Raw genomic sequence first — 18,624 nt, 5'->3', positions numbered from 1 at the left:
ATCCTATGAGTGCCAATAATGACGATGCTACATAACAGACCCCAAGACCTGCTCTGTCCACATCCTGATTCACAAACCCAGGGTGATACCTCCAGAACTCATGTTGTTCCTGATTTCATCATCTGTAAAACCAAATTGACTGAAATTCTACTACATATCAGAACCCATGATGGGCACTGGGAGGCACAGATGAGATTATCTTGATCCTGGCTTTCAAAAATTTATCAACTGATCAACCACTCCTGTAGAAGAGTCTAGGTAAAGCACAATGCTTTATGCTTAACCAGATGGCCTGGGTTCAAGACCTGATTTCACCTTGTGCTGGTCAGCTGGCCTTGGGCAGTTCAATTTTTCTAGACAGTATCTGTAAATTTATTGAGAATTCCTGGATTGGTGGTTATTGTCTCCCAACCAGAGGGAGGAACCAATATTGTCGGAAAAAATCAGAAAAAAAAATCACATTCTGTCCTGGACAAGGGGAAGTCTTCAGCTTCATCTTTCATCGGGATGGGTGCAGTGGGGACCATCACAGGATACTGAGGTGGGGCGGTGGGTCCTGTGCCGGATCCTCCAACACTGGGGGAGAAGCAGATCCACCTCTGGGGCGTCCCCTTCACCAGCTTCATTTCTTATCCTTGATGAGACTGTCACTTCCCCGGATGAAACTTTCATCCTGGAGGTTCAGCACGAGGTTGTCAGCGGTGAGATAGATCCGGTTCTGGGACGTGGCGATCATCTTGGAGATGTTCTGGGCCGCCCGGATCTTGCACAGTTTGATGTAACCCTGCTTCTTGCTCAGCGCCTCGCCCAGCATCTTGGCGGCCTTGGCCTCACCCTCGGCCTGCACGATCTTCTGCCGCTGCTCCTGCATGGCTTTCTCCACCAAGAGCTGGGCCCGCTGGGCCTCTTGCTTGGCCACTTGCTTGGCCACTTGCTTGGCCTCCACGGCAGCTGTGTAGCTCAGCTCCATGATGGCCACGTCGTCCAGGATGAGGCTGAAGTCCTTGGCCCTCTCCGTCAGCTCCCATCGGATCAGCAGTGATACCTGGGGGCGCTGGGTGATGAGCTGCAAGGCATTCAACTTGGCCACCACGCTCTTGAGCACCTCATTGACAATGGACAGCAGCACCCACTCCTCATAGTCAAGCCCCAGGCGCTGGTCCATGGCCTTGGGGCGGAACAGCACCCGCAGGGAGATGTTCACCATCTGCAGGTCTTTGGAGCCTGTGGGGGAAGAAATTTTCCGGGGTCTGGCCAGAATGTTATAGATGATGGGGTACTGGAACCAGGAGATCCTGAAGTGGAGGCCCGTGGCCAGGATGGTGTCCTGCTGCACGCCACTGATCAGGTTAAAGAAGCTGGCCCTGTGTCCGCCTTCAACGGTGAACACAGACTCGCAGGCACCGTAGGCCACAGTGCCAGTGCCCAGCAGTAGCTTCAGTGCCATGCCCATGCCCTGGGGCCGGAGGGCAGCCGCTCTGCCAAGTCCTTCAGGTTCTGGGCCATGGCTGATCGTTCAGCCCGCAGCCCGCACACAAGGGAGACAGAGTCTCCTGCCCCCGCACCTGGCTATCCTCACCAGGGTCTCTTAGAGGGGGACAGGTTGAATTTCCCTCCCTCCCTCCTTCCAGCAGAGTCCCAGCAGCCAAAGACCTCCAGAACCAGCCACAGCCATGCTGAGACCACTCTCCACATGTCCCAACAAGCCTCATGCATGAAGGAACCGGCAGAGGAACATGCGAGTCCTGGGGCTGAGACCTCCAAGCCTGCTCAGATTGGGACTGGGCCTTGTCCACACAGATCCCTTATCTTTCAGTAGGTAGGTGTCACACACACCAGCTGCCACCGGCACCAGGGGGTCCCATCAATGGCCAAGACTCAGAGACTATAAAACCCAGCTCCCAAAGCGTGGCTGCATTTATGACCACGTGACATCTTATTATCTCATTTTTCCTTTGAGAACCCGGAAGGCTACGGTAGGCTACCGAAAGTATCCTGCCTGCAAGGCAGAGTCTGGCAAACTTCCTGTGGGTCTCATTCTCCTAACCCTGAAAGAGCATTGAATATGGCTCTTTTAAAATCTCAGGGCTGGGAAGAAGGAGATGTTACTAGTACCTGCTCAAGGCAATCCACAAACAACAGGATGATCGTGATTGTGATCTGTAAATTGTTAACAAGGATGATGGCAGTAAAACTCCATATATTATACACAGTGTCCTTACTTGGTGCTGAGCCCCTGCCTCTTTCAAACAAATGACCTTTTTCATTCTCCCCACCTTCTGCATGGCAGTTACTTTTTTGCCCTAACCCCTCTTTGACTTATAAAGAATTTAGATGGGGGGAGGGGTTGTTGGTGTTGAATTAATTAGGGAGTGAAGGTGTTGATGGGCTGCCACAGGACTGCAAAGGAGCAGTCCTGATGTTGCCCTTCCATACGCACCAGGCAGTGGCACGTTCTCAACTCTAAGTTCCAGGGGGACACCCGGAAAGCAAAAGCAACCCAGGAACATCCAATGGGAACTATTGGTGGCCAAGGTCTATAAATTAAACACATGCCTCCTGCCTGGGGGATGACACTTTCCCTGTGATTACAGTGCTGTGAAAAATGTGAGCCTTCAAAGAGTTTCCTCCCTTCCCATTGTGTGAGTGCGCACAGAGGTCTGCGAGCTGCGCTCCAGCCTGTCAGTTTGCTGGCAAGGCTACGGCCAGAATCCATTCCCCCGTAGCGCAAGCCACGTTCTTGTCACCTCCCGGCTGTGGGCATGTGCCAGCCAGCTGCCCAGGTCGCCTGTCACAGGGCTGATTATGCCTGGTGGGAAGGACTAGTGACAGACATATGCTTCATGGAGAAAAATAGAGACGGCACAAAGGGGAAGGGGGAGAGCACAGTGGAGGTAGGGGGAGAGGGAAAGAAGGAGGAGGAGTTGAGAAGGAGGAGAAAAAGCTGTGAGGAGGAGAGGGGAGAGAGAGTGAGATAGACTATTAGAAGGCAGAGATGGGTAATCCTCCTGCCCCATATCTATGCCACACAGAGGTAGAGATTTCAACTCTGAGTTTTAGAATATTTCCCTGGCAAACCGCACACATAGAGTCTTAGGACTCTCTTCTGCCAGGACTATAGAGGAGACAGTAAGGTGGGGAAGATCCAAGGTTGATCCTCTTGGAGAGACTGTAGCATCTCTGCAATGGGGAGGTCCTGAGTCCCAGACCACTGTGGGCAGGAGCTGCTCTGGTCCGAGAATTTTTTGTTCCTTCTCAGTGACAAGATAAGAGCAGAATAGAGATGGCAGAGTTTAGAAATTTTATTGCAATCCAATGTAGCAGAGAGTTCAGCATGAGATCCTCTGGCTGCTCTCACTGATCCTACCACATATGTGTTTGTGTTGCTTGAAGATGCAGGAGGGGTACATGCAGGCAGGACTGAGTATGACTCATGCCTGGTCACGCCGTGTCTGAGAAGCACGGCTGGGTTGCAGGACTTGTTAATGCTTCTCCAAAGTGATCTCAGGTTGCTGTACCTCTTCAATAGGTTATCCAGGTCCTCGGGATTTGCAGAGGATTAGGGAGGTGTTACGCATTAAGTGTTTAGCCTCATAGCTGACAAAGGGTGTAACTTCCAAAGGTGATGGCGCTCCTCACTGAAGCCTGGTGAACAGACAGAGCTTTGCACTTGGCTCAGAATAAAGTGTTTCTGCACCACAGATGTTTGAGAGAATGAGCCCAGACTCCCAGACTTGACCCAGAGCAAGCCAAGGAAGTGTCCAGAATGAAGGGCTGGTCAGCATCCAGGGCAGGAAGATGGTAGAACACATCTCCTGGGCCAGGAACAAGTAAATCGATGGTGAAGGAAAGCCTGGGGTCTTCAAGTGCTCTAAAAGCCAATAATAAAATTTAAAATCAATGGCAAAGCTGACAGCAAGCCGATGGTGGGAGCAGAGGCCAGGAATGAAATGTCTCCACGCTCGCTTGCTGTGAGCAGACAGATGAGGATGGTGCTGAGTATCCAGGTAGGGGTGCCTGGGAGCAGGCACTGGGCAGGTCCTGACTCCTTTTGGGCACTGCTAGTACAGGGGACTCTCTGGGGGGAGGGGGAAGCAGCAGTAACTGAACTCCCAGCTCTGTGTCATTCTGCTCATTAAGCCTTTTCCAGAGGAGCACAGCCCCATCCTGGAAAAGGATTCGCATGGCATTGATTTCAGCTGCATTTTTTCCCCATTGGAGAGACAATGCAAAGAAATAGTACTATAAATTGGATGTTAGGATTTCTAAACCCACTAATGCTGAAGCCTCAACCCTACAATGTGGTGGTAGTAGAAGGTAGGGGGTCTTTGGGATGTGATTGAACTTAGATGAGATTGTGAGGGTGGGCACTTATAAAAAATAATCTCATGAGAGAGCAGAGACATAGTGTAAGATATAAGGCACTTGCTTGCAATGTCTGGCCCCAGTTGGATCCCCAGTATCTTCCACGGTCCTCTGAACCCCACAAGGATGGATCCTTGAGTATAGAGATTGGAGTAATTCCTAAGCACTCTCAGCTGTGGCCCAAATACCCCCAACCCCAATCATGATAGGGTTAGTGTTTTATGAAAAGGGGCTACTTCTCTTCTCCCTTTGTCCACCCTCCACCCTTCCATGTAAGGACACAGGAAGAAGTAGTCAACTGAAAACCACAAAGGGAGCTTTCGGACAAATTGCATCTCCCTGAGCCTGCCAGTCTCCAGATAAAAGAAAAGTTTGCTGTTTAAGCGTGTGGGTTGTTCTTACAGGAGTCTTGACAGAGACATAAAGCTATTCACAGTATGGGGAGTGGGGGAGGATGTTTAGATGTTTATTAAATGACTTTTTTGTACAAACATTTCTGAAGCCCCTTGGATGTTCTGGAACTATAGACAAATGGATGAGTAGAACAAACAAGCTCTTCATAGAAATGAGTTCATGGATGGGAGGGGAAACATGTAAATCAGGAAATACATAGCATCCAGTGTGCTAGGGAGGTGGTAAAGTCAGCAGAGTGTGGTGAAGAGAAAAGTGTTGGGGGAAGGGAGGGGCTGCCCCAGAAATGCCCGCCCACCCTTCTGCTCATGACCTTCCAGGTGGCCTGGGAACTTTGATGGCTGCTGTCACCAGACATGCCAAAGAGGAAAGTAAGACAGTCAGAGGGGTTCTGAAATGTGAATGAGTGTGGAAACTTTGGTGGCCCAAGAGAATTGGAAAAAGGAAGAGAATAGAAACGCTGGAGATAAAGAAGAAAGGAAGAGAAAGAAGAAAGGAAGCCCCTTCAATACTGTTGTAAAGGCGTGACTACACTTAGCTTCTAATCTCTAAATTTCTCTAAGTTTTTACCAGCTTCCTTAGAATGAGTAATTTTACTCAAACTAGAGAAGGAATAGGTCTCTGTTTCTAACAAGTTCCTAACCAAACTCTAGGAATAATCTAGAAAGGCAACATTGACTCATACAAATTCAATTGTGCTGTCTCAGCTAAACAATACTTGAGTAAAAATGAGAAATAATCACTTAAATACTGCAACAGTCATCACCCCTTCACATACATGTATGGAGAGCTTGGCCTGAAGTGTCATGGGAGAAGGCACCTGCTGTCCCGTGGTGTCCGGTGAGCTCTGTTTGAGATGAACACTCTCTACTCAGTGCGCTTGTTGCACTAATTATTCACACATCTGGGGACAAGAAAAGGAAAGAGAATAATTAGCAAGCAAACGAGTGAACACTCTGTTTCCATTTTTGTTGCCAAAGCAATTCATCTATTTCAACCAAGGTGCTTTATGAATTAAAGTCACATGTAAGTTAGTCTGCTAATTCCATAATCTAAAAACACTCAAAATCAACCTATGATTTGAAGAACTGAAGCCAGTAATCAACTCATAAGGTTTAAACCAACAAACAGCTTCCTTAAGGAGCAAAGCACCAATTGAAACTTGATTCATGAAATCAGGAATTGGTTTTCTTGGCTTCATACTCAGTCCAGAACCAAAGAATAAATATTTTACCTCATGTTCCCAATTTATCCTCTTTCTAAGATGCATGGGAGAAGAATAGGTGAAACCAAAACCCAATATGATATACCTGGATTGTTGGAGAGAAGGTAGAAAGACAGCATTTTGATTTAGAAATCAGATGGGTCTTGGGGTTTCCAGAAGAATGAATTCACTGGCACTAAACACTTTCTCTCGGTTGTATGGGGGGAGAGGACAGCTAGGCGCTCAAAAGTCTTTTGTCCATGTTAAACTCATTTCTCATTTTTTTTCAGTTTGGGGGTCATACTTAGCAATGCTGAGGGGGTTTACTTCTGGCTCTGCATTCAGGACTTACTCCTGGAGCTTTTTGGAAGACCATATGGGATGCCAAAGATCGGACCTATTTCTCCAGCCCCCTGATAACTTCATTACGTGAGAATTGTATGAATGGCTGCTTTATAAAAAAACAAAAAGGCAATGCCTATAACCCTAATTTCACTGCTCAGACTGAGAGCCTGCAAAGGATTTTCATGAACAGATTTTACAACTCAGACCGAAGCTCTGAAATCTGAGAGAGAAGATTCTAGAAACTACCTCAAGCTGACTTCGAAGTTTATCTAAGTTACCCTAAACAACCTACATTTCTGTTTCAAACACTTCTGTCATGACTTAAATTTAAAATCTAACCCAGAATTATTTCATTTATTAAGTCAACAGTCTATATTCATTTACCCAAAGAAGGGGCCAGAATATGTCACTCTAGATTTGATGTAGTCACTTTGATCTAAGTATTCTTTTGAGCTAAAGGCAGTGAAGGATCAGCATGTGCAGAAAAGGTTTTCTCTGACCCTCCTCTCTCAATCTGCCTAGAAGCACCCATTCCCCCTGTGGAGATGCCTTTACTCCCAGGAACAGGGAGGAGAGAGTCTTATTATTGAGGGAGATGGTCCTGTGATGAGTTTGCATGAACAGACTTTACTAGAACATCCCATTAATTCTTTCATAAATTTCCTAATTACTGCCCCAGGGCTTTTCACTCTTTAAAACCCTTTCCTTTAGTAAAATGGCATATAAGCCATGAAGATTAATACCCTCTTTGAGTTTCTTTTTTTTTTCTGTAAATTCCTGTGCACTCAAATCTCAATAAAAATTCTATGCCTTTTCCTCTATTAAACTGTCTTTTGTTAGTTTAATTCACTAGCCCCAGAACAACAGAAGAAAAGTTTTCCTTCATGATGATATCACAAGCTTTGAAATTTAGAAAAATGCTCATTTTTTAAAAAATTTTGGTGAGGGGTGGTTTGGGCCACACTTATTTTTATTTTGGTGAAGGGTGGTTTGGACCACACCTGATGATACTCAATGCCTAGTACAGGCTCTTTGCTTAGGGGTCACTCTTGGAGGTGATTTTCTCTCGTGCTGGGGAATCAGTGGGACCCATCTTTGGTGCTGGGGAATCAGACGAGCATCATCATAGCACTGTTTCTCTGGTCCTGAAATAATGCCCACTTATAGAAATCAGTGTGAAGATGTCCCTATCCATCAGTAACTGTAAAAGCAAGAGAGATTTGTGAAAGCAAGCAAGAAAATGTCAATTTAAGGTTATACTAATGGCAGCGATTAAAATTTATTTATTTTTGATAGTTGAGTTTTAGACATCAACACCATAGTTTCAACACCAAACCCACTATCAGTGTCAACTCCGTGCACCAGTGTTCCCAAACTCCATACTCCCAGCTTACCACTGGACACCTTGACAGGCACATTACAAAATTCAGTGGTTCAGAGTCAAGGATGGGCTACATCCATCCCCATCTCCTTGTACTTCCAGAAGCCCAGCAGTCACACCCAAGAATTGCCTCTGGTGCCAAGTAAGCTCATTGACTGGCCATGAACCAGAGACTCATAAATAAATCTCAAAAGAGACCAACATGCGGCAGAATTTTTCCCAGACCCTGTGCAAGACTGAGTTATCCGGTACACCCTGGATTGGGGTGGGTGAGCCCAGCCCTTGCCCAAACAGAGTCCCAGCAGCCAAAAGCCTCCACATTCCACAATCGCCGTCACACTCCTGGCTGCATGCCACTGCTTGGACGAGCCTCATTCAGAAATTAAACTGTTGAAAAACTCAGGTTTGTGGGTTTTGTGACAGAAATCTCCAGGCTTTCACAGAGACGGGGATAGGCTACTTTCTCCTATACTTCCCAAATCCCCAAAACTGCCACCCAGTTAACAATTTAACTTTAGCTGTATCACTCCGTTAAAATGTTTGGACATACTGGAACGACACTTTAATCTCTACAACGCTGATAAACCAGGAGTAGCACACTAAACTGGATGATAGGTAACGTAAAAGACAACCAATCTTGATTAACAAAGTATAAACACAGAACATCTGTGTAACAACATCTTAGTAATCTCTTGTACAAGAGTTCAATGGCTCTATGGTGAGATATAACAATCTTCACTAACTTTCTTATAAAGAAACATTATTGATCATTCTTTTAGCAAATTACTTATAACTAGCAATATAAAATAAATTATTAAAGGCCTGCTATTGGGGCAGGCTTAAGGGGTGGTTGGGAAAATTGGAAATGGTGGTGGGAAGGTACAATGCTGGTGGGATTGGTCTTGGAATATTGAACGTCTATAACTAAACTGTTGACTTAATAAAGTCATAAAATTTTTTAAAAAAATGAAGTTCAGTGATTGCAGTTTAGATCTCATGTTTTCAGTGTTGCTGAGTCTGTGCTTTGGATATATGGCTATAGCATTCTCCCACACCAACAGTAAAACTGAAGTACTGATCCCTGTTCTCCCATTACTTCTCTTTCTCATCTTCTTCCTCCCCCCTGGATTTCTTTCTTTCTCTCTATGGCACAGATTTTAAAAGACTGATATTATCAGTGATGGCCTGGATAAGGTACAATGGGTACTCCCTTCTCCTCAGTGACCAATTCGAATGGTTATTAAAACTGACTCTGATCAGGGGACTGGAGCGATAGCACAGCGGGTAGGGCATTTACTTTGCACACGGCCAACCCAGGTTCGATTCCCAGAACCCCATATGGTCTGCCAGCACCACCAGGAGTAATTCCTGAGGGCAGAGCCAGGCGTAACCCCTGCGCATTGCCAGGTGTGACGCAAAAAAGAAAAAAACTTCTGATCTGGCAATGCTACAGCTAAGGAAATTACCAAAAGATATTTCTGCCTACGTGCGCAAAGTTAACATAAAAATTTCACCACTGTACTGTTTTTAATTACAGTTCACTGAAAATTATCAGCAATGAAGAAGTGACTACAAGGACTCAGTAGCAAAATCTCGACATCCAGATGTGGGAAGATTTCCAGAATAGGTAAGATAATGGTGAAGGGAATCTGGTGGAAAATGTACTGCTTGAACACTGTATCCATGAAACCTTGTCATTAGCAGTACAGTGCCTAAAAATTTTGTTTCATTAAAAAGTATAGCGCACACACAAATCAAGCCATGGTCATAGTAAAAAATTCAATAAACAGAATACTGTAAAATGTCATTCATTAAAGAAAAGATTGAGGGGCCAGTGCAATAATTCAGCAGGTAGGGCAGCTGCCTTGCATGAGGCTGACCCAGGTTCGATCCCTGTCATCCCATATGGTCCCCTGAACACTGCCAGTTGTAATTCCTGGATGCAGAGCTAGGAATAACCCATGAACACTGCTGAGTGTGGCTCCCAAACAAACAACACACACACACACAAAAACAAAGAAAAAGAAATATTGAGAAACTGAACTTCACTACTGTTGAGAACTTCTGGGACTAGAGAGATAGTATAGCAGTAGGGCATTTGCCTTGCATGCTGTATCTCAGGTTTAATCCAAAGCACATCAGATTATCCCTGAGGACTGCCAGAAGAGATCTTCTGCATAAAGGCAGAAGCCCCTAGCACAGACAAATGCCCCCAACTCCTCAATTAATAACTTCTGTGACTACAAAAAATTTTTATAAAATTAGAGTTCATCAATAGAGGAGCAGATAAACAAAATTTGGTATATCTATACAAATGGAATCTTACTTGGCAATAAAAGGACACAAAATATGAGCCAAGGTGTAAGATGGATAAACCTTGAAAATATGCTAAGTGAGAAAGGCCAGGCATGTTGTCAGTATGTTGCGTGATTAAAATTGAATGAACTTTGAAATGAGAGCCATAGTACACAGTACAGCAGGTAAGGTGTTTGCCTTGCACACAGATACCCAGACATCACAAGGCCACCTGAGCACTGCCACGAGTGATTCCTGCACGCAGAGCCAGAAGTAACCTCTGAGCATCATCATCAGGTGTGCCCCCCCAAACGAAAAAATTATATGAAATGTCCAGAATAGTCAAATCCAAAAAGATAAAAAAAATTAGGGTTTGTTAGAATTTAGTGGGCAAGGTAAGGGAAGTGGAAAATGGATGTAGAATAACTTTTTGGGATAATTTAAAGTATTCTGAAATTAAGTAGCTGTGATAGTCGCAAAACTTTGTGAAAGTGATAAAAGCCACTAAATTTTACACTTCAAAGATGAGTTATATGGTATATAAATAAATGACAATTTTTAAAATTAGATTTAAAAAGACAACATTAAGAGAGTGAAAGGAAAACCAAAACCTGTGAGAAAACATTTATGATTCATGCATATGACAAAAGACTCCTACACACCAGTAGGAAAAAGGCAGACAACCCAATATAAAACAGTTGTCAAAGGACTTTAATAACCATTTTCCCTAAGTGATTACACAAATGGTCAAAGCTTATGAAAGATACTAAACATTTTTAGTCATCACGAAATGTAAATTATAATCACAGTGAGATGCTGCTTCCCATGAACCAGAATGCCAGCAATTAATAGCAAGTGCTGGTGAGGATGTGAGTAATTGGTACTCTCATGCCCTGCAGGAGGGAGTATAAACTGGTGCAGTCACTTTGAAAAGCTGTTTAACAATTACAAGTCAAAACATATAAATACCCTATGACTTAGCAATTCCTCCCAGATAATATCATTATTCTTTAGGAATAGCTATTAGTTATCCCCAAGGAATCAAGTTATTCTTTCTAAATACATAGGTAAGTCAGAAATGAGTGAAACTATCCATTCAAAGACATTCTCAAGAGTGGTCACAGCAGGGATGGAGAGATAGTACAGTGGGTAGGATATTTGCCTTGCATGCAGCCAACCCAGATTAGATCCCCAGCATTTCATATGGTCCATCAAGCCCACCAGGAGTGATTCCTGAGTGCAGAACCAGGAGTAAGTCCTGCAGATAGCCATTGAAGACCCTAGACACCACCCAGAAAGAAGGTTTACTGTAGCTTTATTCATAGTTGTCCCCAAATAAAACAAATCACTATCTTCCAACTGGAGAATGGACAAAGAATGGAAAAGGACTTACCAATAAAAATGAAAAAATTAAAGAGCCAAACAGCAGCCTGGATTAATCTCCAAGACAATATTTAAGACCAAGATAAGACTACAGAGTACATTCTAAATTATTCTAATTATGAGAATTTTAAGAAAAGGCAAATTAGGCCGGAGAGATAGTTCAGTGGGCTGAAAATGTGTTTTTCGTTTGGGAGACTTGAGTTCTATCCCGTCACCACATATGGTGTCCTGAACACCACCAGGGCCAACTCCAGGAGTAGCTCCCAAGCACTACTGGGTGTGTCCTGAAAACCAAAGAAACAAAAAAAAAAAGGAAAGGAAAATTGATCAGCAGTGGTAGATATCAGAATAGTGGCTTCTTTTATATCAAAATCTGAATTGGAAAGGAGCAGAAAGACACTTTCTTTTGGGGAGGCAGGGATATTGGGTCATACCTGTTAGGTTCAGGTGTTCAGTTGCAGCACTGTTTACAATAGCCAGAATCTGGAAAAAACCCGAATGCCCGAGAACAGATGACTGGTTAAAGAAACTTTGGTACATCTACACAGTGGAGTACTATGTAGCTGTTAGAGAAGATGAAATCATGAAATTTACATACAAATGGTACTACATGGAAAGTATCATGCTAAGCAAAATGAGTCAGAAAGAGAGGGACAAACATAGAAAGATTGCATTCATCTGGGGAACATAAAGTAACAAAATAGGAGACTGACACATAAGAATAGCCGAGATAAATACCAGGAGGTTTACTCCATGGCTTGGAGGCTAGCAGCACATGCTAGGGGAAAAGGCAGCTCAGATAGAGAAGGGAGCACCAAATAAAAGGTGTTGGGAGGATCCACCCAGGATGGGAGATGCATGCTGAAATTAGATTATAGACCAAACATGATTGCCACTCAGTGCCTCTTTTGCAAACCGCAACACCCAAAAAGGAGAGAACAAAAGGGAATGCCCTGCCTCAGAGGCAGGGTGGGATGGGGGGATGGGGGATGGGAGGGATACTGGTATCTGTGGTGGTGGAGAATGGGCACTGGTGGAGGGATGGGTACTTGATCACTGTATAACTGAAACCCAAGCACAAAAATTTGTAAGTCTACAACTGTACTTCATGGTGTTTCACTAATAAAAATTAAAAACAAACAAACAAACAAAAAAGCAATCATTAGAGGTCTGCAGGGAATTACATGAGTTGCAGGGGAAAAAAACAGGGGCCAATTGCATGCTGGACTCTCTGGTCAGGATGCCATCCATGGTTCTGCAAATGTTCCATATCTTGATTTGGGTGGTAGACAGAGACACATATTTGCCAAAAAATTCATCAAGTTGTGTGCAAAGTGAGTAATAATATGTAGATTCCTAACAAAATCTCAGCTGTCTTTTGTGAAGAACATGACAAGCTGATTCTCACACTCAAAGAGGAACTGAGTGCAGCAATAAATAATGGAGTGCATATCCTTTTGAGGAGTGTTTTTATATCCTGGGGGTAAGCTAGATCGCATAGCAGTTCAATTCTAAGCTTACTGAGAACTCTCCACACTATTTTCCACAGGGATTGTAGAAAACAACATTCCCACAAGCAGTGGGTGAGAGTCCTTTTTTTTTCCACCACATCCCCACCAACACAGATACTTCTACTATTTTGAATATGTGCCATTCTCACAGGAGTGAGATAGTATCTCATTGTCAATAGGCAGGGATGAGGTGGGAGTTGGGGTGGGGAGGGAATATGGGAACACTGGTGGAGGGAACTTGTTGAAATACTATATGCCTAATAACTGCGTAAATTACAGTTGTTCATTTAAAAGAAATAAATTAAAAATAAATAATTTCAAAGCATTTAAAAAATAAAAAACAAAGGAAATAAAATTTGAAGAAATCAAAATAGAACACTTTGGAAAAAAACTAAGATGGAGAGCTTAGCAATTTTAAAACTTGACTACAAGTACAATTTGCTGTAAAGATGCAGTCATCAATACAATTTGGTATATGGCACATGAAAGGAATATTAGAAAGATCCCAGAAATTAATTCATGTTAATTATGGCCAATTGATTTTTGACTAAGATGTTGATAATTAAAGGGAAATATAATAAATTCTACAACAGCAGTCTTGGGACAACTAGATATCTACTTGCAAAAGAGTGAAGTTGGACCTTTATTTTGCAGTGTACTAAAGGATTAATTTTAAATGGATTATAGATATGAATGTACAAGGCAAAAATCTTTGCAAATTAGAAGAAAATAGTGAAGGAAATTTTCATGACCCTGGATTAGGTAAAGTCTTTTAGATACACCAAAAGAATAAATGACAGAATAAAGATGTACTTTCATGAAGTGAATGCTTCATCAAAATTTAAAATATTCATACATCAAAGGGCACTGTTAAAATGAAAAAGAGGGCCTACTAAGTTGAAGGAAATAGTAACCATCTGATAAGGGACTGATATAGAGAATATTTTAGAAACTCTTACAAATCAAAAATTAAAAAGACATTGCAGTTGAAAAATGGATAAAAATAAAAAAATAGACAAATCCAGAGAAATATTCAAATAACCAATAAGTATATTAAAGAATATTTAATGTCTTTAATCATTAGAAAATTGCAATTCAAACCCTAGAGGATAAACATCCTCTAGGGTTGTCATCATCAAAAGAAAGGTAATAATAAAAGTTGAAGAGGGAGTGAATCCCCAGAAAACCCAGGTATGCGGGACTTTGTGGCTGAGAACTCTGGGTTCAATGGAACCAGGAACAGGGATCCTTTGCCAGTATCCCTCGTCTCCAGCAACTCAGCAGTCACACCAATAAGCCACCTCTGGCTGGGGCCAGACAATCTCGTCATCTGCCACCATACTAAGTCACATATCCATCTCTCCCAGATGTGAGCATAACGTTACACTCGCCATAACCATGCCACCAGACCCAGTGCCAGGCTATTTCATTCAGGGTGCCCAGGAGAGGGGTAGGTGAGACCCCTTCCCACCCCAAGGGACCCAGCCCCGGCACCAAAAATCTCCAGAACTGAACCACCACCATGCTCAGGGCCATTCTCCACACATTTGGGCCGAGTCCCACCCATGAGTGAACCTATTACTGGACCCCTTCATACCACACACCCTATCCATACTCCAAGGGTACTGAACCATATTTGATGGTGAGGCAACCAATCTTAGAGGGAAATATTTTTATACAGACACACACACATATGTGAAATACAACAATCTTCACATTCTTTCTTCCAAGGAAACTTTTTTGTAGCATTTTCAGCGGTTTTTCATAATAAACAATACAAAATATATTATTTTGCTTTTGGTTGGGGTTCAGGATGGAAATATCCGAAATGTGGTGGTGGGAAGTTGTAATACAAGTGGGATTGGTGTTTGAATATTAAATGTAATCAAATATTATGAACTACTTTATAAAATAAAAAAATTAAATGCAGAATAGAATGTATGTGTAATCTATAACCTGTGCGATATTAAATTTGTAAAAATGAAAAAAGTTGATGAGGAAAAGCAGTATCTTTGCATGTTTAAAAAAATGGTGTGTGCATTTTAGGTCAAAAAGTCTGTTTTAACATATGTAGGTATGCTCTCGCATGTGCATCTAGAGTCTACTATCAATACATAACTAGACATGAATGTACGTGTCAACACTTTTAAAAAAGATTTGGGAAAATGTACCCAGAGTTCTACAATCATTTCTTCTAGGGTCTTCAAAATCATTGGTTTGTTTGCATCATTTCATTATCATTCAATAAGCATATTTTGCACATTATTTGTGTAATAAAACAAAATGGTTTAGAGGAAAAATCTGCCAACAGTTCATGTGCAAGGAATTGTCTGAAGGTAGCATGGACATTCAAAAAAGAGAGTCTCATGGAAATCATCACAGAAAGAGGCTGGTCAGGGTTAGAGCGGTTACCCCTGCCCCAAGGATCCGGGCTCTCAACTTCACTGCAGCAAAGAATTTGAGAGTGAGACAGAGAAATAAAGTTAAGGAAAAATCTATTAAATCAAAGTGCACTGTTAAGAACAAAACCACAGGAATAACCTGAAGATTAGCATCATTTCTAAGAGAAGCAGTTTTCTAAGACTGAGAGTCCACATAGTGTGTCAGAAAGTAGGCATACCCCAGGGAGCATGACCACTTCTATGCAAATCTCTAGGTTAAACGGATACGGCACAGGATAAGTGAATGAGGGGCAGAATGGACAAGAGATTTCAAAAAAGAGAGAAGTGTGGGGCTAATGATTTCTGAGAGTCAAGGTCCCACCCAGATTTGAAACATATTTGGTCAGTTCCTGAGGTTGTCATGTCAATTTTAAACTGTCATGGCACTAGTGAACTTGATTTTCATTGTAAATGTATTATAATGAGCATATAATGAAACTGGAAGTCATTCATCGGTCACTTCATGTGTCTTCCATTTGTGGGGTTGAAGAACAAATACTTGGCCAATTGCTCATGGGGTCCTCCTGTATTAGTGCTCAGAAGTCACTCTTAGCAGTGCTTAGGAGAACATGTGGTGCTAGGAATCAAATAGAACCTCTGTGCAAAGCACGTGCTCCAGCACATGGAGTTATCTCCCCATCCATTGGTTCTCCATCTTGACTTTACTTGGTTCCAACTAGTTCTAGGTTCCAAGTAGACCTGGGACTTATTGTAGTCACCTTTTGAAGTGTTCAGCATCTGTAACACATTATGTTCAGAAAAGAAATTTATATATATTTTAATATATACTTTATATGTGAGATTTCAAGGAAAGCATGATCAAAGAAGGGAATGGAGATTGTGTTAACAAATTAAAGGACATGGTGCAATGGTTACTGGTTCTTGCATAAGAACATAGATGGTTGTTCAAGGGAGTAGCTGAATGTTGTAGTTGCTAAGCTTTGCTAGGTCTGTTGAAAGGAAATACTTTCCCTTGAAAGACAAAGTTTTCTGATTCCTTGCCCATCAGTTGCATACTGCATTTATACTGACAATTCTTGTCTCAGTAGCATGAAAAATGAAGCAAAAGTTTTGTGGAAATAATTTACAGCAGAAAGGTTGTGTGTGACTTGAGTAGGCAGGGAGAAGTTGTAAAAATTCAGGAGGAAATTGGGTAGCATTTTAATAATATAGCCATGGAACAACGTGTATCTGTGCTGTGAGGAAACTAAATAGATGTCAGTGTCAGAGGTGATTTACTTTATAAAAGGAAGGAAGGAAGGAAACTGGGTGGGAAAAATTCCAAAATTCAAAATTTACCCCAATGCCCCTTTGGGCAAACAGAGGAAATCATGAAAAGATATAGAATTCCCTGGATGCTATGAAATCCAGTGCTTTCCTCCAAGAGAAGGAATCTCTCAGAGTAACCATAATAGTATTGCTATTTCCTTGCTAATCCTGTTCTCTGCCTTATTAAGCAATTAGACTGCACAATCAAGTAAAATTGTCATAAAAGTATGCAGACCGAAGTTATGTCTTCTACAAAAACTTTTTGGTCAAAGATAGAAGCATATAGTATTTGGGAGGTGGGTGGTTGGAGGTGTCTTCCAAAAGCTGTGTGCAGGTGACCCTGGGGCACTCCCAATGAATTGGCCAAGTGGTTCAATGAGAGGGCCTGAGGATCTGGTCCTGCTCAGGTGCTGCAATGCTGGGGATCACCCTGGTCTCTCCAGCAGAGTCCAAGGCCTCCAATGCCACATCCAACCATGCTCAGGGGATCATGTGGTTATAGCAATATAATAGGGGTCAGCTGCATGCAGGTCGTATACTTTAACTCTGTACTATCTCCTATTTTTTTTTAATTTTACAACTTGAGTCATTCATTGCTACATCTTTGGTTGAGACTGAGATGTCCAGATGCAGAAGAATAGGTCAATCCTGTAGTGCATATTTGTGGGTCCTAATGTAGGAAATTGTACCTCAAAGTAGAAAAATTCCTATCTGTGACTACTCCGGTAGAAGTGAAATGCAATTATAAATCCACAGAGCCCTTGGGAGACAGAAAGGATTGAGATTTCCCCCTCAAGTCCTTTCTTTTAAAACAGGAAAAATATTAATAAAAAGGAGTCAAGCTAGGATTCCAAAAAATTTTTTTAAAAATTTGGGCTACCTCCCAAAATGGACTTGCTAGAGTCACAATATTGTCTAAACTAATTGCTGTAGACCCAAGTCTGCCAAGTTAGAAATCCAGCCAGCATAAATGTCCATCTCTTTCAACTTAAAATTAAATTTTTTGGTTGTTTGCCTGAATTAATTGTTCAATTTTCAAAAAACCAATCAAACCTATGTTATAAGTGATTCCAGATGTGGACTGTGTTTTTTTCAGCAGCAGAGAAAAAATGTCTTAATCATTTTATAAACAGAACTGAGAGACACTTTGGTTTTTAGCCTGAGATGGAGGCATTTCTAGATGAGTGCTGTCCTTGAACCTGGATTATATTTCTTTCTTAGACCAAATGTTGACATTGATGAAGACAATAAAAATAGGTTATCCTGTTTATATTGGCATTGATCTTGAAAATATTTTGAAGACTTTTGATCAAAGGCATTAAGGGAAGTCTATCATTCCGTAATATCCCCCTGCTACCTTGGCATCTGATGAGGTCTAATTAAGTCAGTGTGATTGCAAAAATCCATTTTTTCAATTCTTAACTATTGTCAGTTACTTCTACCAAGCAAATTGACACAAAAGAAATTTGTGCACCCATTCCTTTCAAGTTGTTAATATGAGCTATGTCAACTTTTATGAATGAAGAAGGCTTTACCATCATATTTTTATGAGTAATGCTACAACTTAAAATAACTATTGGGAGTTGTTTGAGTGAGAATGGTTACCCTGAACAGGATTGTTAAACCATCAGTTAATCTTTATATTCATGGCAAATGATAGGAACCGAGATGACTTACAGATAATTTATTTTCTCCATAGCCAGAAGCAAAGTGTGTCCAATAAAGCACATATTCCTCAAATAACAAGAATAAATCTATTACATTTTTCTCCTTGTATACTCTGTGTATCAAAGAAGGGTCGTTTTTGACAAGCACTATATTATAATATAAACAGTACCACGATGAATGTAAGTCTTCTTGCCCATGATTAATATATATTGGGAAATCAACTCTGAATCATTTAGGCAAATCATACTCATATATTCATGGTAAAGACACATTTTCATCTCCTTATTTGAATTATAAATAGTTTTTCCATTTTCAAATAACTACAGAAACTTTTACCTCAAAGTTATTATC

The 18,624-nt window shown here is 41.9% G+C and overlaps 1 pseudogene; it reads right to left on the bottom strand.

Annotated features, from left to right (window-relative positions):
• Positions 1 to 603: 603 nt before the first annotated feature.
• On the bottom strand, positions 604 to 1,506 carry LOC130017333 (prohibitin-2-like; annotated as a pseudogene).
• Between the last annotated feature and the right edge of the window lie 17,118 nt (positions 1,507 to 18,624).

This window comes from Sorex fumeus, unplaced genomic scaffold (genome assembly GCF_029834395.1).
Source record: "Sorex fumeus unplaced genomic scaffold, SorFum_2.1 ptg000191l, whole genome shotgun sequence".
Taxonomy (NCBI): Eukaryota; Metazoa; Chordata; class Mammalia; order Eulipotyphla; family Soricidae; genus Sorex; species Sorex fumeus.
This window is presented reverse-complemented; position numbering and strand designations above follow the sequence as displayed.